The sequence below is a fragment of the Tympanuchus pallidicinctus genome, unplaced genomic scaffold (genome assembly GCF_026119805.1).
Source record: "Tympanuchus pallidicinctus isolate F22 unplaced genomic scaffold, pur_lepc_1.0 scaffold8, whole genome shotgun sequence".
Taxonomy (NCBI): domain Eukaryota; kingdom Metazoa; phylum Chordata; class Aves; order Galliformes; family Phasianidae; genus Tympanuchus; species Tympanuchus pallidicinctus.
The window spans coordinates 10,461,919-10,467,783 of record NW_026294802.1 but is presented as its reverse complement, the minus strand read 5'-3'; the positions used below and the strand labels follow the sequence as shown (position 1 = coordinate 10,467,783).

Here is a 5,865-nt window from a genome sequence, read left to right as displayed (position 1 = left end):
TCAAGCCTTGTACCTTGTGGGATATCCAGGGTATCTTGATTTTGTCTCCGAATGCTGGAGAATTTACCACATCCTCTGTTAGCTATTCCAGACATTTGTTGCCTTCAGAGTTAAGACATTTAAGCTTCATTTCCAATTCAGATTTTTCTGGATTTATCACTTTCCAAGACTTACATCCTGCTGTGCTCAAGGCACAACAAGAGCCTTCAGTATCCCATCCTTTACCACATGCAGAGACTTCATGCCAAGATCCAGGAGGCCTCTCAATCTCCTGCTCAGATAAACCCATCACCTGGAGTTCCTTGCATCTCCAGCTGTCAGGAGTGGGTTTAACAACTAATTGACTCTGTTAATTCCTCCCTGATATCTCTGTAGGTCCTCAGCATTTGTGCTGAGACCAATAAAAGAGGCAACAGGACTGAGTAGCATGGGATGTCTGCTCCTGAGCAGACACAGCCCAGAGTCTTCCAGCCCCACTGAGACCTCATGCTTACTCACCACTTGACAGCACTTTGTCACCACTTCCCAGGACATGCTACTTCCTCACCTGGTACACAGTTTGCAATGTTTATTCCTTATCTGCCTAATCTCTAACTCTTCTGGCTTTCCTCAACAATGCTGGCTATACCTCTCCAGGTTTGCCTCTGGCTATTTATTTCCACAGGAAATACCACATCATCTGGAAACTTTGGATTTTCCTTCTTACAACATAAAGCTTATGGTAATTAATTCTTTTCTTTTCTCAATTTATATCCTTGAGAGGCTGCAAAAGGCAGCCCAAAGAGAGACATCTTGAGAATCATGTAGTAACTGTCTCTACACACTTCCACAGCTGTTTGGATGTGACTATTACAGGTGTGTTTCTGTGTAGAGACATACAAAGGAATGTATGAAAACTGCAGGACTTAAACAGTTCAGCACAACTGTTTGTATCCACAGCTAGATATTTACTTTCCTTTTGTCCTGCAGTGCAGCATAATCTGAATTTGTAGCAGGCTACTAAGAATGCACAGATGAGCATGAAAAGCAGAAGCACTGAAGTCTGTTTTTCTGCTGTCTTGCCTGAGGACCTGTCATAATCCCACAGAATGCCACAAGGATTCAGTCCATCCCGCAGACCCTCCTAGCCGAGGCTCTGGCAGAGGCTCTTTCTCCAAGCCTACTTTCCAGAAACTCCCAAGATCTTAGCAATGCTGAGATCTTTCTCACTCAACTAATTTGGCTGAAATTAGCCAACCACTTCAAAAGCTCCTGAGGGAAGAGGAATGACTTGCAGGCAGGCAGGCAGACAGACAGACAGACAGACACTTATGCAGATGGACAGTCACAGGCTGAAAAGGGGGAAGATAAATCATTTGTGTTGTGGGAATTTACTCCCAGTGTCCTCACTGATCTTTTTCTCTTCTGCTTTACAGTATCTGTTTCTCAGTCATGGGCTGCTCACCCTTGCTATACACCGGGACTAATTTTACCAGCACTTGGAGCCTCCTGGAAGTCATTTCTCTGAGATTTCTATCTTACCCCTGCTCCTGGTAAATTCGTATTACAGTAGCCACTAAGAAAACCTATAAAAAGTGACTACTGCTTGTTCTCAGGATTCATCTGTTGCTCTCAGCAAATCCCAGGAAAGTACTGACAGCCTTAATTTGCTCTGAAAGGCCGCTGAAATCTGCTTGTTTGAAGCATCCCGTGTCCTGCAAGCCTGCAAAACCAGGAAACATCCTGAGGAGCCTTTTTCCAGACCCTCTAAGCCACACATGCCCCCAAAGACAAAGAAGAGAGACAAAATCAGAGCAGGATGCCTCAAGGTGCCAGGGCAGCCATCTAAGCTAGTGGACTGCAGGCAGGCACGGGGTTCCCATGTTTCCCTTTCAGAGTAGGACAGGTGCTCTGTCAGCTCCAGGGTAGCAAGGGAAGGCTCTGCAGCAGGAAGCAGAGAAACAACAAGCTATTAGGTGCCAGGTGAGCTGTGTAGGGAGTGTTAGTGCAGTCAAAATGCCATGAGCACAAACCAGACCATACACTGAGGTATCGCACAAGGCCTCTTCTATCAGCCCAGGGTGAATTCGCTGCTCCCATGGGAAAAATTAAAGTGTCCAGGGCAGCAGACAGTCTGTTTGCAAGCTACAGAAATAGTGAGTGGTTGATGTCTAGACTCGGGAAAGGAAATTCCTGTTCATGTTTAGTAGAACAACACACGTACACATACAAATAAAAAAACAGGAAGGCGCATGCTGCTGTAGTCTTTGATAGCAGCCCAAGGGAAACGTTGTAACTGAGAAGAAGCAGCAAACTCAGACACCACCATCAGGCTTGTGAAGAAGCTGAGTGCTTTGAGAAATAAGCCTCAGCGAAAGCAGGTCCAGCACATCAGTACAAAACTGACTCCAAAATTAATGCAAGGGACAAGGCCTTAGGAGAGACCCAGGTAATTCAAACAGTTTGAGACCTCTCAGTGACAGACTAGGAAGATGCAAGTTATCAGTGTCCTGTCAGCTGAGAGAGATGCGTATTTGGTGCCTTTAAGGCTCCTATCTTTTGGCTTGAGTGTCCATCTGTGCTCAGATACATTAATCTCCCTTCGAGTAGGGAACGGGTTGATATGTGCGCACTTACAAGACCCTACAAAGATCCTCACCCAGACACATTTATCACATTATAAAAGACCTGTAGAAGTGCCAGTTTTACTGAGTACTATGTAATGTGGTTCCAACCACAAAGACTTTATTTTTCCACCGTGATGAGGACCAGAATCTCTTATATTCTAAATAAATATATAAGTAACAAAGAGAAGGGTCAAGGGCTGCAAATCATACTGACTCATTTCTTTAATTAATAGTACTACAAGCTTTTATTTTCCTGCTTTTTTTCTTTTCTTTTTTTCTTTCCTCTCCCTCCCTAACATATTTGCTACTAGACTGGAGGGCACCCTGATCCACTTAGCAAAGACCAGAACAGATTCACAAAGTCTTGCCAGGCCTCAGACATTATGTGATCTGAATGCAATTTCTCCACCCAGTCAACAAACACTCTATTTTTATTATTTTCATAAGAAGCTAGTAGGGAGGGAGTGAAGAAGGAAGAAGGGAGGGGAGGAAATGCCCTTTGACCAAGCAGAATGCCAGAGCTCAGTGAATTGTTACTAGCACAATATGTTAAAACTAAAGCTGAACCGTGTCTTTTTATTTCACAGCAAACCTTGCCTTAGGACTGGAAAACAAAATTTCTATTCCACTGGGCTGGCATAATAGTATTAGACAACTTAAGGCAGGAAATGAAGAAGAAATTACCAGTGAGGTGTCGGGGGAATGTAGAGAAAAGCCTCATTCTTTAACAAAAAAAGAAAGCTGGGACAATAACTCTGCCCCTGCATCACTAGCCTTTCTCCTGGTACATTCAACCCACAGCTAGCTCTCACTGCTGGCCAGCCCCCTATGGCAGCCCTGTCCCATGGATAAGTTCCTTGATAACTCAGGGGAAGGCAATTGTGAGTATGAGAGTGCTGTATGGTGCCCACTGGAACCCTGGTTGCACAGAAAGGCCACCACTGCCAGGTTGCCATCAAGGCAGTGCCTGCAGCTTTTGGGCAAAATGGGGAAGGTTTGAGTCAACCCTATGGAAAAACCAAGGTCAGAAAAAAGAGACTGCCAACCTCATGGCGATTCACACTCTTCACATTGTGTTGTCTCACTGGCTCCTATTAAAAGAATGTTTGTGAGCAGACCAGAGGCTACCTATCCTGGCAAAGTGAGCTCTGTGCATCCAAGCAATCTTGCCATAAGCAATTCTCTCATACATTGTTTCTCAATGTCTTCCCAGTTCTGCAGAAGAATCTCAATCCAAATATTCAGCAGAAAAGAAGTAGGGTATAGCCTGTCCAACAGGCTATTTATTATAGAACATGTTGCTGAACTGTCACATTCACAAAAATGTAGCTGGCAACTCCTGAAGCATATGGGAGACTGACCAGCCTGATATGGGGTATAACCAAGAAAATCTCCACTTTTAGAGGAAACACTGATGCAGCAAAAGCCTTAACTACACAACAGTCCTGAAAGTATTGTAAGATTGCTGTAAAGCCTTGTGTCTGATTTTTTAATCGTAATTAATGCTTGAGATTCCATGGCGGAAAAAATGATGAGAAATTTCAGTAAAATCCTTTTCATACAGCAAATCAGATTCCATTCTTGGAGAAGAGCAATGCGCAGTAAGGGGTCCTAGAGGTTAAAGTCTTGTTTAACTGTATAACTATAAACACTACCGGCTGAGGTGATTCAATCCAAGCGGAGTCAATGCCTGCTTCTCAGATTACCTTCCTTGGCCCAAGAACTGTATCACAGCTCTCCAGCATGGCCTTGCCTCCAGAAAATTGCCCTCTTGGTTCATATCTGAAAACCTCCCAAGGACTCAGCAGTGTTCCCACCTTATCAGAGGAAGCTGTGAAGATGAGTGCGTACTTCATCCTATCATTTCCAGTATAACGCAAATCGTACTTATCTCAGTCTTTCCTGCCATTTACCTCCAGTATAAAAGATCCTTATTGCCTGAAGATGCAAATGCTTTTCTTCATGGTAAATATTTTGGTTCTTAGTGTGGGTCACTGGGTGGAATGTAATGCAGGATTAGAGGCTAATGGAACTAACTGTCCCTTAAATTTGCTAGAGCCTGCACCTCTGGTTACATCCAAATAGGACAAAGGGTGAGCTATGGAGAGGGATTTCAAGCAGCTCAATTATTGAAAAAAAAATAATTCACATTAACATTTTTCTTGCTAAAAACACTGTAGCATTATACGTGCACAGCGCAGAAGGCAGTATCTGAAAATTAGAGTTGATACAGGTCAAAGTGTTTACCTCTTGTCCAGACCCTCAAGCTTCCTCTCTGACAGATTCCTAGCTAAGAGCTAATGCCACAGTTGCACTATCATTGGTGAAGAGTTGTACAAAAAGGATTTCAAATACCATAAACCACCCCCTTAGAACCTATTGCTAGGAGCAGATGGCTTACACTGCATGCCAGCACTTTTGTCCAGCACAAAGAGCATTCAGTAGGTGCTAAAAGTTAGTATCTGGTAGGTTGCTTTTTCTTCCTGCACACAGCAGTTTGTTATGAGGTTCCTTACTGAGCCACTTCCATCTTTGGTGTGAAATAGAGGAGGTCACCAGAATTACAGTAAATACTGGGACAGAAAAAGTGCTTTTCACATTAGTCCATCTTGCTTCTTACTTGTTAATTCTGCTCATATAGTTTACAATGGCTATTGAATATCTTCAAGACTGCAGATACAGACTAATCAAAATCTTATTGAAATCTGTCAAAAGCTTCTTACTGATGCCTTGGGCTCCTATCATGCCCCAGTTTATTACATGCTGGTGGGAAGAATCAAGGAGAAATCAAGAATGCACCTGGATAAAGAAACACATAAGCTGTATATTTTCTTTCTTCTGTCCTTGCATCATATTCATTTGTAATGGTTAAAATATTTTTTCAGGCCCTGAAATCCCACATTCTGTGTTGGTTAATTTTTTTAACTACATGGTGCAGCCAGATGGTGAACCAATAACATTTTTCACCTCAGTTGACACAATTAAACACTATGATTTTCAACCACCAAGAAAAGTTGGCTGGTTAAGTAAGGGCAGTTTGACAACTGAGATATTTATGTAGAGCCAAAATGAGATAGTGCCCTATATTTTAAACAGTTCAAGTCAGAGGAGAAAAATGTAAAATTGGTTGCTAGATAATAATGTCTAATCTTTGTTTTTATGGCACATTGCTGTGCAATTAAGGTTGGCCCATGAAAGCTGTGCATGAGCACACTCAAATTGCTGAATGGCCTCATAGATGGCAGGAAGGAAAATAAAT

At 42.8% G+C, this 5,865-nt stretch overlaps 1 long non-coding RNA gene across 1 annotated transcript; it reads left to right on the top strand.

Moving 5' to 3' along the window:
* Positions 1-436: 436 nt before the first annotated feature.
* LOC128073556 (uncharacterized) lies at positions 437-2,464 on the top strand. Its single transcript, XR_008202757.1, has 3 exons — positions 437-550; positions 665-721; positions 1,416-2,464. It is a non-coding gene; the product is annotated as an uncharacterized LOC128073556 (long non-coding RNA).
* Positions 2,465-5,865: the final 3,401 nt, after the last annotated feature.